The 17,930-nt window shown below is 37.2% G+C and overlaps 1 long non-coding RNA gene across 1 annotated transcript; it reads right to left on the minus strand.

Annotated features, from left to right (window-relative positions):
* Positions 1 to 424: 424 nt before the first annotated feature.
* On the minus strand, positions 425 to 1,138 carry LOC140013743 (uncharacterized). Its single transcript, XR_011820597.1, has 2 exons — positions 974 to 1,138; positions 425 to 802 (listed from the first exon to the last, which is right to left on the minus strand). It is a non-coding gene; the product is annotated as an uncharacterized lncRNA (long non-coding RNA).
* Between the last annotated feature and the right edge of the window lie 16,792 nt (positions 1,139 to 17,930).

The following is a 17,930-nucleotide window of genomic DNA, read 5'->3' on the forward strand; positions in this document are numbered from 1 at the left end:
TCTTCTAATGTTAATTCAGAGTCAAAATCAAGTAAATCTCCGTAGAGCCAAAAATGTTTTTTGATTTTGAATTAAAAAAAATATCTTCTTTTGTGCTGCAGAATTGGTAAGGTGGTAGTGAGAAAATGTGACTTGCATCCGTTGGGGTTGATTTTGATTTTTGAGTAATTGGTGCCCAGGTCAAGAGCTTAGAATGCGGATCTCATGGAGGTATATATGAATGAGTACTTTTCTTATAAGTTCGACAAAAGTTTCAAGAACTTGACGATTCTTTCATTTTACTTGATCCACCAATTTCTTGTTCATTATTATCCAGAAAAACATTATGGAGACGTTAGAGTACAACCCTCATGGATAATGTTCATGGATAAAATTGGGGTTTCTGGAGTTGAGTTTCATCCAATTTATAAGAAAAGTACGTCGCTTCTTATAAGAAAAGTACTCATTCATATACTTCCATTTTATTGAACATCATGATTCACTCTATCTCATGAATCACTGATATAGTACTTGGCATAGTTATTATACCCATTATTTAGTACTCGTTTAGACTACTATATCTTGTAAACTCCTTTACCAAACCCCAATTTTTGCACAGGCGGCCAAGTACAATACACTTCCCTTCCACCAGCAAAGTGAAAAGTGCAGCCCTTGTAGAAGCAGCAATTGGTGCAGTCGTCGTAGATCTTCTCTCCATCACAGTCCACGTACTCGATCCCAATTATGCATAAGGTTGGGCAAGCCTTGTCAGGCCCAGGCCTGACGGCCGTGACCTCCACATTTGCTCCCAGAAGGATCATCCCTGTTTTCAGTACCAAAATCATCATTTTAAATCATGTGAAAATCAATTGAGAGATGGGATGAATAGGTTTCGATATATATAAATATAGATGGGATGAATAGTTCTCTTTTTATTTTTTGAAACTGCCCCAACAGGTTTAACTCGCATGCCAAAGAATAAAATTGAACATACCACAAAAAAGAATAGCCATTGCACCAATCTTGTTGACTGCCATCATGATCCCTTCTCTTTGTCCTCCAAAAGTTTGCCTTTGATTTGAAATGGCTTGGACTTATACCCAGTAGGTTCTTATATAGACGGTGAGAAGCGTAAAGAGTGAGAGTCTATCATGCTACTAGGTGCAAGTATTCTGCTTATTGTGCTTCCACAGAGTCGTAGGATCAGTCCATTCAAAATTATTGTGCTTCCGGGTCCATCAAAAATTAATCTTCCTTAGAATTTTGGGACCATTTTTTGACAAATGAAATGACATCCAAACAAACCTAACTGTCCTTAGAATTTTAGGACCACTCCTTTGTGAATTATTGGAAGGCAGCCGGCCCAGCGTACGTTTCTTTTACGATACCCAGCCATAATTTGGCCCAGTGGATTTGAGGTTGTTAGCCATCCAACATATTGTCCTTCAGCAACTTGGAGGCCGGAGGAGGGTTGATCAGGGCTGTTACCACAAAATGACTCATTGGATTAATTTATTTGGTTTCTAAAATTAAGTTTAGTTTAAACTTTTTTAAGTTTACGCTTCATCTCGGTACAATTTTTTTTTTTGTTTTTTTTGTTTGCACTGAACTAGTTTTGTTGATAATGGTCAACCTAATTGGCGTCTTCCAAGGAGAGAATCTTTTTTAAGGCTTGGCGTTCATGAGATTAATTTTTGAATTGGGAAATAAAATTTTTGCCGCCGATTTTTATTCCATCCACCAAAATGATCCCAAATGTTTCACCAAAACACATATCTGGTGCCTCCCAATTATTCTAATATCCACCACTAGAGTTATTCCAATTTCTAAATGAGCAAAACACTTGCAACTCATTGAGCAAGCCCCAAGATGGACAATTAAGATATCAAATTCAGAAAACCCTCAAATTTTCAGGAGTAAATGAAGAAGAAGTAGTAGCTGCCTTCCTGGCAGCTGGTAGCTACAAGCATTGCTGAAGCATTTATGCGTTCATCTTCAATATCCCATCTCTCAATTCTGATCAAAGCTTCACTGCCAATCACCCAATTAATTTCACAGAGAAAAAGATGGTGTGGATCAGGGTACGTAGGCTGTGTTAGAGAGGAAGCCAAAGAAAGAGAGATGGGCAGACGTACAACGCATTGCATTGCAGTTGCATGTGAAGACAATAAATGAGACCATGCAGGGCTGGGTGGAAAAGTCGGTGATGATGAATTTCAGAATTGATGTAGCGGTCCCAGACATCTATTAGACAGTGGGCTCCGAGGTGGGGATGCTAAGTGCTAACTGGTGTCATCACGGTCTATCTTTGAATTTCAGCCAACACAAGCTTGCTCAGTTTGTCAGCTTAGGTTACTTCCTAATAAAAAAAATTATGTGTTCGAATCCTGTTGCCGATATAAAGATTGTATTGATGAGCGATTTATAAGAATCTCTATAACTGAACTCTGGTCTCGAAAACATGCGAATATATACTTTGACCTGTAATGGTGATCGGAGTTGAATTCATTCAAATTTTTTTCCTATAAAAAAAAAGAATTTCAGAAAATGCCGAGATTTGTAACTCAGCCAAAAATAAAATAAAGTAAAACCAACAATTAATCATTCATTCACAGTAGCAAGTGTTCCTCAATCTGAGGATAAACCTCAATCAGACACCTTGCACCCAGACTGGATATACTTGGCAGCTTAAATCCAGCATCCACAAAGAGTTTTTCCCGTTCCTTCTCAGTTCTTTCTGTAGCAGAACCGAGCGTGATCAACATCTGCATGTCCATGTTGATCTGTGTTTGAAGTTGTACTTTATCTTGTATCTGGCTTTCCATTAGACTATCTAAAATGATCACTTTACCACCAGTCTTTCTCTGGAATGGCCTTTCTGCAGTTCTTTTGAATTTTCAGTCTTGATCACTCCTATCATGGAGGATCTACTGTTCATACCATAAAAATCACACGTTACCATCTTGGATATATACTAGTTCGAGATCATGCAAGCAAAACAGTTCCGAAGAGAATAGCAAAAAGGGATGCAGAAAATCCTAAAATCCCCTAGAAGAGTGTCTTTTATTACCTTGAGTAAGATTCCATTGGCATAGGGTACACTTTCAAACAATTCTCCAGCAACGAAGTCCAAGTTCTCAACTCCTTCTTGATTAGCAATTATATGTGGGGGATCAAACACAGTGCAGTTGATGCTAGGAAAGCTTTGGGCAATGGCCTTAGCAATTTTGCTTATGCCACCCCCAACATCAACCAAAGTTGTCAAGCCCTCAGCCACAAACTTACGTTTGGTCCTCACAGTCTATATACACAAATGAGAATCACTTGCCATGACTTCATTAAACAATTGCCTAAACCAGAGGGTTTCTATACCAGGGGTGTGTTCGACCTCATCACGTACTATTTTTTTAGAGTTCAACCTCGACTCAAATACTATTTGAGCTCAATTTTGAGTTCAATTGTAGCAGTCAAAAATTGGTATCTATTTTTCATGATATTATTCATGGATCGGGTATGAATTAAAATAGAAAAAAATTCACCATAATTTTTTAATAGTCAATCTGAAAAGTAGAAATAAGAATCATATAGATATATAATAAAGTCGTATTCTCATTGTTATTCCTTCATGTTTTTTCTTTTCTACGTGGCTTAACGAGACGACAAGTAGTTTCCTAATAGGATTCTTAATAAATCATATATATATATATATATATATATATATATATATATATATATATATATATATAATAAAGTCTTATTCTCATCCTTATCCTTTTAGTTTATCTCTTTCCTACGTGGCTTATCGACATAGCAAGTAGGTGCAACGCGCTCTATTAGTTAACTCCCTCATAACCTACGCTATTCTATCTCTCTTTTTTCTCTTGACTTTACAATTCTAGATTATCCTTCCATAATTATCTCTTCTATTCTCTCACCTTTTTTTCCCTTAACCCTAATCATCAAGCTTAAATTTCCAGGGGATTAGTATAAATAATTTTGAATTATGTTTTCAACTCTCTCTCATCTTCAACTCAAAAGTTTGAAATATCAATTCAAATATTAGATTATCTTTATCAGATTATCGCTATCGAATATACTCTATATTTTTACTCATATATATGATTATCGATCTATTACTCATCACTTTATCAAGCAATGCAGATGTTTACACTTTTCCACAATGTTTTTGGAAATTTGTTTTTTCCAATACAAGGACCGAATTTGAAATTTCGTTTTTATTCCCTTCAATGCAAGGACCGCATTTGGACTTTGTTTATGCTCGCTATATGTGGTCTATAATTTCCTACATCTTTTTCATAGCTAGGTCATTGAATTTAAATTTTCTAAGTCTTCAAAAGTTACAGATTGGTTTTTATTTCTGGCAAGGTTTTTGTAATTAATTTGTTATTTCAATTTATGAATTCACTCTTCAATTCAAGTAGAACACATATTGCTTTTTTGGTTAGTGATTTAAAAGTGGCCTTTTAAACTATGTGTTTTCACATGATTTTTTAATTGCCTTTGACAATTTATTAATTGTCTTCAACAATGTATTAATTTTTTTTTTATTTTCTAGGTTTTTGGGGTTAAAAAAATTTTGTGCAGTTTTCAATATTTTTTTTTTTGGACTTTGATAGAAAACTTCTAAAGAACAAGAAGGTGTCATTGATTACATAAATAGCAAGACATCAAGTTCATTGTCATACAGTAATTCACGTTATGCAATATACATTAGACTATTTAGATTTTTTATGTTTTGACTTAATAGCAAAATACATCTTATGTTTTCATTTTGGTTTCTATTAGCCATGAACAGATTTAGAAGGTTGCTATGTTCCCGTGACTTGATTGATTTTGAATTCTTATCTTTTATTAATATTTCATTCAACTTCTTTTCTTTTCACATTAACCTTTAAGCCATTTATATTAAGTACCAAAATTGATGTTTTGGTAATGGGTTGGCCATTCTTTTGTTTACAAAAGATCAGCCAAGATTTGATCTTCCATATTTTCAAGTTTTTGAATGTCATCATATTGTCGATTTTTTTTTTGCATTTCGAATTATTAATCACTGAATTAGATGTTTAAATTTACATTATAAGACTATTTTTGAATAACAATGTATTTAAGAAAGGTTATAATAGATTATACAATAAGTTTGTATTTTATGAAAATATTTTTATGAACTACACTAAATAATTTATTAATTTTAGACAATTCCCATTCAACGAATGGGTACAAAACTAGTTTAATAAGAGAGCAATTTCAAACACCTAAAAAAGGGGGAAAAAAAAGAAGCAAACTTAACAGAACACTTTTTCCAACTTTTCGGATGAGGCTCTAATAAACATTTTCACAAGAGTACAAAAGAATTTTCATTCTGGAAAAAATAAATATAAAAAGGTTCCATTTAATTTTATTTTTAAAAGACTAACAAAGAGTTGTTTTACTGAATTTAACTAAAAGAGTTGACAACCTTTGAAAAGATAAATATACTTGTAAAAATTAAAGAATCTAGAGTCAGTAACTAGGAAACTAAAATAATACAGAAAGAGACAAAGGGAAAAAGGAAATTCTGAGTTAAATGATAAAGAGATACAGTTACAAAAAAACGAAAAACAAAAGAAAAAAAATTATCAAACATATAAACGGAAGACGGAAGAAATAAGCAACCCTGCAACTAGTTGCAAAAGCATCAATCACTACTTCTCCCTGCTGCCAAGAAACTCGCTGCAAACTTTCATATTGCTATCCCCTCCATCACCATTCTCTCCCTCCTAGACCCGAATAGATGCAGTCTCTCTCCTTTCAATCAAAGTATGCATAGATGCATGGAAATTTTTGACACCATCTCTTGATAGGTAATTGCACTTGCTGATTTCAATTTGATTTCATAAGAAACCTGATCACAATTCAAAAATTTTGCTGTGATACTTTTTGAATCTAATTGCTCTTGACATCTAGGTGAGGAGTTCATAATGTTTTTAAAAATCAGACCGAATTGACTGGTTCAATCGATTGAATCGCAAACCGATCATGCCTTTCGTCTAGTTCATAGCTTGGGTTGACAAGAACTAGTCAAATTTGGAAAAAACTAGTTAATTCGTTCAAACCATATCAAACCGAGAACCGCGGTTTTTTTTTTTTTCCAAACGATAAAACTTTCATTACTTCATCAAAGGATTACAAAATCTGGAGCAAAGGCCCCTACATCATTTTTGGCTATACTACTCAGCCAATTTGGAAATGAATCCAACCAAGTTATCTCAGAAACTAAACTTAAGGCAAATTTTGCCAGCTGATGTGACACAGAATTCCCTTCTCTCTTAATAAAAGAGAAAAAACAGGAACTAAAACTTTTACTCAGAACCTCTATATCAAAAAGGACAGCTCCTGCTAAGTGATCATTCAGGTTCCCTTCCCTAATCTGATCAATAATTCCCTTGCAATCAGATTGAATGATAATGTTCGTCCAGCCATTCCTTTTGGCAAAAATCAGAGCTTTCCGGATTGCCATAGCTTCTTCAACAGCAGGAACTCCCTCTCTCCCTTCACAACCAGCCCAAGCACCTCTTAACATTCCTTTACTGCATCTAGCAAGAACTCCCCATCCTACCTTAGCTTCATTCTTCCTAATAGCTGCATCAGTATTTAAACATAAGAAACTCCCAGATGGTGGCTGCCATCTAACCATCCTTTCTCCTGTTCCCCTCCCAACAACTACCTCATCTCCTAATGCCATGTTTGCTACCTGAAACTCTAGCCACTCTTGCACTGCCTTGTTTGCTGTTACACCAGGACATCTTCCCTCCCTATTAAACTGTATGTTATTCCTGGATTTCCAAATCTGCCATAATACATTAATAGTCAGCTCAATATGCTCCCTACCTTCCTTCCTAACCTTTGCTTCCATCAAACCATTCTACCACAGCCAGAAATTATGCCTGCAGTCCCTCAACCCATCCCAACTAATTGGGGCAGCTTTCCATATTAGCTCAGCATGCTTACAGAAAAAGAGCATGTGCTCCAATGTTTCTGTCCCTTCTCCACAAACACAGCACCTATCATTACCTTCTCCAATTCTCCGCTTAATTGTCTCATTAACTGGCAATATGCACTGGAGACATTTCCAAATAAAATGCTTGAGTTTATGCTTAATGTTCAGTCCCCATAGAAACTTCCACACCCCTGAATTAGTGTCGTTTCTGCTGCTGCTTTCCTGCTGTAGGCTATCCTTGCTACCCTTGTTCTGTATTTCCTTTGCAATCACATATCCAGACTTCACAGTGTACTCTCCTGATTTAGACAGCATCCAAACTAGTCTATCCTTTCCCCCAAAAGCACTTATTGGAATATTAAGAATTCTTTGGCAGCCCTCTTCTTCAAACAGATTCCTTAGTAAGTCCTTATTCCACCTTCCCTCAGAAATCAACTCATGAACTCTCTGGATACTACAATGCAGAGGCTTTTTTGATCTTATTTTCCCATCCTCCAAATCAAGCAACCACTTGTCCTTCCATATCCTAATTTGCTGACCATCTCCCACTCTTTTCCTAACCCCTGCTGCTAACACCTCCCTTGAGCTCAGGATACTTTTCCATATCCAGGAATCCCCTGCATGGCTTCTCATGTTCCAAATGGAGGATCCTCTAAAGTACCTTCCCCTGACAATCTTGCTGACTAACAGGTTGGGCCTTGTCAAAATCCTCCAAACCAGCTTAGCAAGCATAACCGTATTAAATTGTTGGAGATCTCTGAAGCCCAACCCTCCTTTCGCTTTTACCTCAGACAACCTCCTCCACTCCATCCAATGGATTCTCCTGTTTCCCTCCCTATCCCCCCACCAAAATCTTGCCATTTCTTTATAGATATCTTTACATAAACCTTTAGGCAATTTGCAGCAAGTCATAGCATATGCAGGAAGAGCTAGTATAACAGATTTTAGAAGCACCTCCTTACCAGCATTACTCAACAGCCTCTCTTTCCATCCCCCTAGCCTGTTGCAGACCTTCTCCCTGATGTAGTTAAAAATCTGCCTCTTTGGCCTTCCAATAACCATTGGTAAGCCCAGATACTTACTTTGCTTAGCTTCTTTCATACCACCCAAGATATTAAGTATTTCACCCTTTACTGCATTCCCAGTATTCTTGCTAAAGAACACTGAGGACTTCTCAGCATTTATGGCTTGTCCTGAGGCTTCCCCATACAGCTTCAGCAGATTCATCACATGATCAGCCTCCTCCTTATTTGCTCTGCAAAATACCAAGGTATCATCTGTAAAAAAGAGGTGAGACAAGGCTGGACTCTGCTTAGCAATCTTAAGTCCAGAAATGTCATGGTTAGTCATGGCTCTCTTAAACAATCCTGACAGTCCCTCAGAAACAAGTAAAAAGATGTAAAGAGACAGGGGATCTCCTTGCCTGATACCTCTTGTAGGTGTAACCAAACCTCTTTCTTCTCCATTCAAATTAAAAGAGTACACCACAGAAGACATACACTTCGAAATCCAGTTTCTCCACTTTTGACAAAAACCCATCTTTTCCATTACTTTTAGCACAAAAATCCACTCCACTCTATCATAGGCTTTGGCCATATCAAATTTCAAAGCCATGAAAGCATTTGATCCACATCTTCTGTTATTCAAACAATGGATGGATTCGTGTGCAATAACAACATTATCAATGATCTGTCTTCCTGGGATAAAAGCTGACTGGTTTTGGCTAACACAGTGTTTTAGGAAAGGCTTAAGTCTATTGACCAGAATTTTAGAGATTATCCTATAGACAACATTACACAGGCTAATGGGTCTAAACTGAGAGACAGAAACTGGGGACTCAATTTTAGGAATGAGAGTTATGATGGTTTCATTGACAGCCCTTAGTAAGTACCCAGAATGGAAGAAACTAGCAATGGCACTTACTAAATCATTTTTTAGCACACTCCAGTACTGTTGAAAGAACACAGGAGTCATGCCATCAGGCCCAGGAGCTTTGTTGGGTTGCAAAGAAAACACAGCTTTTCTGACTTCCATTTCAGACACAGGTCTAACTAGCATAGCATTCATTTGGTCTGTGATCATTGTGGGGATCCCACTCAGAACAGGCTCAAACTGCTGAGGATTACTGGTAGTAAAAAGCTTCTGAAAGTAACCATCGATTTCCTCCTCAATATCTGGCTCAGAGTCACACCAAGATCCATCTCCTCTTTGTAAACTGGAAATATTATTCCTTCTTCTCCTCTCAGTAACACTAGCATGGAAAAATTTTGTATTTTTATCCCCCTCCTTCAACCATTTGACTCTAGCTTTCTGTTGCCAGAACACCTCCTCCCTCCTATAGGCCTCTTCCAGTTTCTTCTTAAGTACTCTCACCCTCCCAACTTTATTGGCTTGCCCATCCGTATTAGCCTCTATGATCTTCTGCTTCAGCTCTACAATTTCTTTCTTTGCATTCTTACCCTTTTGTCTATTCCAGTTCAGAAGAGCCATTCTGCAATTTCTGATTTTTTGATGCAGTTTAAAAAATCTAGATCCCTCATGCTGTTTCTCCCATTCCTTAGACACAATCTCCCCCACTTCCTTATTATTGATCCAATTCCTATCAAAATAGAACCTCCTTAGCCATTTCCTACCCTTTGGCTCAGTGTCTAGCAGCAGCATAACATGATCAGAAGCATTATTTTGGATATGTATGCACTTAGCCTTCTCATGCTCACTTCTCCATTGTTTACTGCAAAGAATTCTATCTAAACGCTCCTTAACTTCCCGCCCTTCCTCCCAGTGATTCAACCAGGTCCATGGTATCCCTTCAAAACCAATGTCAACAAGCTAATTAGAGATTACAAAGTTCCTAAAAATTTGAAAACTACTCTCACACCTCCTACTACCCCCCACTTCTCCTCATTTGACAGGATGTCATTCATGTCACCTGCCAACACCCAATTCTGACCCCACATACTCATCATATTTTATATAATCCTCCATTGTTTCTCTCTGAGCAGATCCTCACTACTAGCATACAAACAAATCAGCCACCACCTGTCCCTAGCCCCAGTCTTTTCTAGCAACACTTCAATGGTAAAGTCAGTACAAAGTACCTTACAGACCTTCAAATCAATCCTCCACATTACAGCCATCCCACCAGCTATACCAATAGGATCCACCACCACCATTCTATCATATCTTAGCTTAAGTCTTACCCTATTCATAACTTCTTCTTTATTTTTTGTTTCTGATAAGAAAATCAACTCAGGGGAGTGGAGTTTAACACTCTCCTCTATCTAGGGAACTGTCAAGGGGCTCCCAACATCTCGACAGTTCCACACCAGAGCTCTCATAGGGACCTGGGAGCCCCATTAAGGTAGGACTCCACCACCCCAGATGCTAGGTCCACCCCAGCCACACTACACACAGTCTTGCCTCTCTTCTGACCTTCCTCTTGTTCACTAATATTTTCCTTGTCCCCACTCTCACTCAGCTTCCTTTTACCCCCTTCATGCACTATGACCATACCCCCATTCTTGTCCTCCAGAGGAATTCTTCTACCTACCTCCCTAACCAACCTCTTCCACCCCCTATTCCTCTTATACTTTCCCCCTCTTAGCTCCTTACTACCATCCAGCTCCTGTTGTGCTGTCACAGGATCACTCCCCTTATCCCCTCCCTTCCTCTCCTTACAATCAGTATCAATGCCATCAATCAACATAGAATCAAATAGTTCCTGCTCCTTCAGCTCCCCTCTCTGGCCACCCTCCTGTATTTTTTCCTCAGTAGTGAAACTCAGTCCCTTAGTAACTTTACTCTTTCCCTTACCAGCATCACCCTTCTTCCTATGATCAGGCTGCACACTTTCTTCCTTAATGACTTCCACCACCACTCCCTGGCCCCCATTCTTTCCAGTGTCTTTCATCAAAACCCCTGGATCCCTCTCCTCTCCCTCATTCCCTTTGACTATAGAATCTCCCTTTACCTCTACTAGCTTCCAGGGCAGGCAGAGTTGTTCCTGCCCCCTGTTCCCCCATTCCTTATCCAAATGTGGCCCTTCACTAACCTTCCCCTCCTCCTTACCAGAAGAATACTGCTTCCTAATAGGACTCCTCGCATTACTTGCTCTAAGCCAGGCTCCATACTGATTCTTCTTATCCATATTCCCCCTTCTTTCCCTGCAACTCCTCTCATTATGCCCCATGACCCCACAACAGTAACAAAAATCAGGGCATTTCTCATATTTAAACTCTATCCATCTAGAACTGCCCCTCAGCTTAACCGTGGTTCCTCTCAGCATAGGTTTAGTTAAATCCATCTCAACCAAGATTTTTAGATGTTTCCCCTCCTTCCCACCACCACTAGGAACAATCACCTCCCTCACGGAGCAGAACACTCCCCCAATTTTCCTACCAATATCCTTTGTAATCCAATGAATAGGTAAGTTCCATAGCTGGACCCAAATCCAAGTCCTATTAAAGGCTTCAAGGTTCAGTTCTATCCCCTCTTCCCAGGGTAAAATTACCAAAGGCAAATTATCATAAACCCATGGCCTTCCCCTCAGCACCTTATCCATGTCCTGTTTATTACTAAAGCTAAACTGGAACAAATTAACCCCTATCTCAACAACCCTTAGATTTCTTGCAAACGGCCACATATTACTGGCAAAGCTCTTTATACCAGCAATGTTCGCAGTCTTCTCTCCCACCACCCTCCCGATAATGCTCAATTGACATTCCACTACTCCCTGAGCCAGATCCTTACTATCTAACTCTACACCCCCAGCCTCATCCTCAGTTAGAGCAAATTTCCTCAAAATTTCCTCCAGATCCTCAGTCATCCTGAGCCAATACTAGTAAGAACCCCAGCGAATCACAGACCAAGCGAACAATACCAGTATCCAGACCAAACAGAAATAGAAGCCACAAAAAGCTAAAGAAGCTACATAACCAAAACGCAGGAAAACACAAAGACAGGAACGCAGCCAAACGAACAGCACAAAAGAAGAATAGGAAACTTAGAAAGATAGCACAAGGCTACTACGACTACTACAAAGGAAGAAGTCACCTGTAAGCAGAACCTATATCGATGGAGAAAAGACTCTGGAGTAGAAAAACAATCGCGCTAGCAGCTGTAATCAAGTAGCAAGCTCAGCCGAGCTCATCAGAGCGTCGAATCCAGCTTGAGAACTCAAACTCGCAGACACCACAACCAAAACTCAATCAGGAGTAGGATGACAGTATCATGATAATGAAATTATTCCACCAAATGCACCATTGAAGCACCGGCAATGTGGATCAAAATGGAAGAAATAGCTTCAATTTGTCTGAATTGTATTTGTTAATTGAAGGTTTGAAATAAGAAAAGTACGGGAAAATTGAATTTGAATTAAAAAGTAACTACCCAACACCTACTAAAGGTGAAGTTGGCTCCCTACTTAGAGAGAGAAAGTAACCACCTACAGGAGGGACTGCAAAAAAATTGCTAATTCAGAACCGCGGCTTTTAATTTTTAAAATATTTGATTTCTTATTTCGATCAACTATCTAGTCTAACTAACCTGAAGTCTAACTCCACATTCCACAATCCCAGCCTTCTCTTCTCTTTAGTCTTTGTACTTCCATCTTTTTTTTTTCCTTCTTAAGACAAAAGTCCCAACTTCAATTCCCTTCTTCGATCTCCAATTTTTTTTTTATTTCAAAAATACAATCTCATTGCTCAATGGCAGAGAATCCTAACTTCTAACCATATTTTTTTCTTCATGTATTCTTGCAAAAGTTGAAGCGCACGGCTTAGCAGTTAGCTAGTTAGCTTTGAAATTTCAAGCTATTACCAGGTTAGCTTTACATTTTCTCTCTTTTTTTTGCTCATTGTTAGTTTGCTGTGTATATGTTTTTTATGGTCCGTATTTTTTCTATTTAACTTAGAATTATGGGTTAAATTAAATATTTTGAGTTGATTTTAAAATATGTCCACTATTGTTGTATAAACTTTAGAAGAAAAAAATCCAAATTTTACTATATTTCTTACAAAACTTCAATAATTGACGATGTCTTTGTTGGGTCACTGGCTAGAAACATTGCATTTATTTAGTGAAATGTGGATGTCTCAAGTCTGCTTACCAGTTGTTTGATGAATTGCTTGAGAGGGACACATTTTGTTAAACGTTGTAATGATACGGTTAGATAGCTTGGAGTTCATAGTCGGTTTAGAAAATGAAACTGGAGTGGTTTCCGGAAGATGTCATAGATTCATAGTTGCAGCCTTATCCTATTTCTTTCTTGTTTTGGTGATATATAAAGCCTTTATATATTTATGTATATATGTCCTAAGCATCTATATAGATATTCGTGAATCACTTTTCTAGTTCTCAATTCCCTTCATAGCGGTGAAGACCAATTTCATGACCTTGTTGTTAATTAGTTGGTGAAGTCCAGTTTCATGACCTTGCTAGTTCTCAATTCACTAAATTTTTGCTCAAATTGTTGATTTCGATTTTCTGCATCATTTTTCCTACCCAATATAAACTTGCTAATTTGATTGACTAATATAAAGACAACAGGTTTTTGTCAATGTATTAATTAAATTTTGCTCAATTTAGAACTAACCATTTAATTAATTTATTTGTTTGACTAATTGTATTTAAATATCTCATTTTAGGATGTATGCTGGTAGTGGTAGTAACTCACAATGTTCACCAACTGTTTATCATGTTATATCTATGGGATATCTTAGTATGTGCACAGGAGGGTGTGTGTATATAATTATTGAACTGGGGTTGAACCAGTTTGATCGGTTGAATCTCGATCCGATTACTTTATCGGTTCAATTAATGGTTCGAATTTCAAAATATTGATTTGGAGAGGATAAAATTGGAAGAAGAGTGCTAGGCCTTTGATGGGTAGCTTAGAACTTAAGCTGAAGGATGGACTTGTAATTGGCTGAAACTTAAGAGAGGTATATGTAATTAACCCTATAAGAAAAATTAAATTTTGATGTATGTTGCTGTAGAATTTATAGAAAATTTTTTTTGAGTTATATGAAAATTTTTTCCTTTTTTCTTTTCTTTTCTCTCCTCTTTTTCTTCCCCACCTCACCATTGCTCTTCCTCCTGCCTTCCCGCTACCAGCCGCCATTGCCAACACCTCTGCCGGCGAAGGTGTTATGTGATCGGATAGGGGGGAACAAGAAGAGGAAAAAGGGAGGAGGAGGAAACAAAAATGGAGGCTGCCGATGGAGCAGCCAGCTGGCGGCACCGACACTAGCGTCAGCAAAGTGCCGAGTGGCGATGCTTTGCTAGATTTTAAATGATTCTTTCACACTGTTGATTACATATACCACATAGTATCGGTGAGGGTACCTCCTGAGTGGACCATAATGAAAGAACCTTTCTTTTTTTTTTTTTTTGGATAAATCTATCAATTTTTGCGAATTTCCGTTGATGGTATTAATCTTGCATGTAAAAATCTATACAAAAAGTACTATATGTAGTTCGTGAATTGGTACTACACCGCAATGTGGCATAACTGGTCCACTTATTTGTTAATTTTTCCCCGCTATTAATTTAAATTACCATCATTATGGTTTTTGAATTGACGTTTTCTGCGTCAAGATTAATTAAAATTTTTTATTTTTTAAATAGGAAAGAAATGGGATTTAAGAAACGAGAACGAAGAAAAGAGATTTAAATCTAGAACCTTCAAATCTAGGGGCCTCAATCTGAACAATTAGAGCAAAACTTCTTCAGCAACCTCAAGATTAATTATTGTTTCCACTCATGAACCCCATTTTCAAGGCCGTACCAAAGGTTGATTATCAAGCCAAAATCTTGTAGTTGTTTTCAAATTTTGCCTTTATTTAGCAAAAATGAAATGACCAAAGCTATATTCATCCTGTTTATTTTCATTCGGGGCAAAACATGTTTTCAAAGACACTATTGAATAGATAATAAATTAAGTGTTGTGGAGTGAAATTAGTCCATCAAAAGCTGTGACCAAGAAAAACCCCTGTGTTTGGATGTGGAATATAGCAAAGTTGACATGCACAGAAAATTGATTTTCTAAATCAATTTCTACAGATAATAATCATAGAAAAGTATGGTAGAGCGTGTTTTCCATGCATTACCGCATTATACTGTATTTCTTGGATACTGTAATCACATGGGCTGTGTGTTAGTAAAAATTTTTCAGTCCATCACAAACCTAACTAGCTAGGGTTGAAACAAATGATTTTCAATGATTGACAACTATCCAGCACACAGAAAGGAAACGTCCCCAGTAGCACCAGTGAGTTTTATGGTTCTTGCCTTCCCCTATATATATTAGTCTCCGAATTGAGACCCGAACCATCAAACTTGCTCAGGAGATATCTAGCCGGTGATTTGCTGCTGAAAAATTCAGCATTGAGAAGAAATGGAGAAAGCTTCAAAAATGCTGAAACTATTTACTTTTCTTGTGATTGCTTCAAGCCTCTCTCCTGCACGCACAAAAAAAAAAGTAAGCTAAAATTTTCAACATCAATCCCCTTAAAAGTTAAAGTTCTTACGTTAATGTCTTTGTATAAGTCAAAACTTTGCACCGCTTAGGATTCCAAAAATTTTCTTATATCCCACAATGATCTTAGAAGTTCTCAATTATATCCTCGTAAATGTTGGACTTCTTCAACCCGAGTTTTTTTTTTATTTTTTTTTTTACAAAAATGTAAGAGTGTCCCCCTAAATAGTACCATTTTTACTTGCCTTGCCCAGCAAATCTCAACTTCTGGTTTCAACACCGCCCACAAATACATTAAACTGGCACGGACAAGTTGACTTCTGAGTTCAATAACTATTGAGACCTAATCACCATTATTAAGCTTAATTTTATTTAATCTTAAATTTTTAAATCTTATCGAATTTTACTCCAAACAACTCTTTACTTTTGAAAATTTTTGTGTGAAGACATAGAAACAGTTCATGCACTACAGGGACATTGGACATTTCAAATTGTTGAAGTCTCAACCATTGACATATAGATCTCATTTGGACGCACCAAACAATACATGAGTAAAAAATGGAACTTGGAGCAAAACCAATTTGCCCTTTCCCATGCTCTACTGATATCGATTGTTGGAATAAACTTTGTGCCCTGAGTAGATGTGACCATGTCGGCGAGAGTCACGTCAAACGATGTGTCTAGCTTCTCCATAATTGCCCCTTAATTTCATCTATTGTAGAACCAAGGGATTTGTAGGGTGCTTTCAATAATGAAGCATTTAAGGAGTCATATGCAGTGGTGCCATGTATTAGGCTGATTTCGATTTTTCTTGACGTTGTTCATTTTATTCTGTTGCTTGTATTCGTCATTCATCGTCTAATGTTTGTTCAATTTGTGTCATCGTGTAATCAAATGTGTCGCTATTTACATGGCAAATTAAATTGAAATATGTGTGAGGCATCCTTAATCTTCATTTGATCAATGTATTTGCTTTCAAAAATTAAGTTCAAATTAAACTTTTTTAAGTTTATGCCAGATGAAGTTGTAAATCAATGGACTCCATCTTAGTACTTTTCTGTTTACAGAACCAATTTCATTGATAATGATCAACCTAATCCGTGGATAGACTTGTAATTATACAAAATTTGTGTCTTCCAAGGAGAGAATATTGTTCAAGGCGTACACGTCTCCAAATTGCTACTTAGTTTAATTATCAACTCAAATACCTACTTTAGATTTTTTGCAGCTTGCACTGACAAGGTTAATTTTTGAAGTGGAAAATGCAATTTTTGTCCCCTATTTTTATTCCATTCACCAAAATGATCCCAAATGTTTCAATAGAAACAAATCTGGTACCTCCTAATTATTCTGACAGATTGTGGTACCTCCTAATGATTACAAATGTTTCACCGCAGTCCACGAACAGATGGTGGGATGGATTGCTCCCCTATTCCTGCCAAGAATCCGCAAGTCCCAGTGCAATCTGTGAGTCGATCTGCGGACTTGAGGTCCGCAGATCCATCCACGAATCTGTTCTTTGGCTTTATTCTTCGTGAGTTTTCAATCTTTGCATTTAATCCATTCCTGAATCTGGTTTTGGGAGGTTAGAATCCGTCAATGGATTGCCCCAAATGCTTTTTTCTTCAGGAATCTTTCCTTCCTTTGCTCAAGTGTCGCACGCATTGCATTTCTTTATTTCTACACTTCATAATCATTTTAAATGCACTTTAATTCATCAAGAATCATTCAAACTGCTACTCGCTTCATTCTAAATGATGATTGAATTGATGAAACCTACAAAATATAAAATTTTAATTACTTAAGTCCATAGAAATGCAATGTTTCTCCTTTTAACCACAAAATGCAAAACTCAACTAAAAACCTTGTTATTGGACTCAAACTTAATTGAAAACACGACAAAATACACATAAACAACTACATAAAAACATGCAAAATAAGCATTTATCAAAATCCATTAATATATTTGTGGAGTCTCTCATTGTTTAATTAAAGAATCTAGTATCCATCAAGAAACCTAATTAGCTTTTGATCAAACAATTTGCTTACCAAGAGAACCATCTGTATATTGTGTTTGATACAATAGTGATTATTAGGCACGTTTAAAAAAATTCCAGTGAATTACAAATGTTTCGTGGCTGGATTTGTGTCAGCAGAGCAGCGCAACTTGCACAATAATTCAACCATCCTCTTCCCTATAGAAGGGACTTCTCATGGATGATTTTGCAGAGAAAAATAGAGAGGACAAGAGGAAAAAAACCACAACAAAATGTTGATCTTTGGCTAGAAATTAGTCTCTAGTTTAGATTAGGAATAGTTTATGATAGTTGTAGTCCATTCTAGTGTTGGCTCAACAAAGAGGCCAAGGATTAAGAAAAGTCCTGTGTAATCTTGATGCAATGGATTATAGGATGTGGAGTTGTTGGAGGAACTCTTATTTCTTCAATATGAATGAGCAATTTCTTTCCTTCCCTCTTT

The sequence above is a fragment of the Coffea arabica genome, chromosome 8c (assembly GCF_036785885.1).
Source record: "Coffea arabica cultivar ET-39 chromosome 8c, Coffea Arabica ET-39 HiFi, whole genome shotgun sequence".
NCBI lineage: Eukaryota > Viridiplantae > Streptophyta > Magnoliopsida > Gentianales > Rubiaceae > Coffea > Coffea arabica.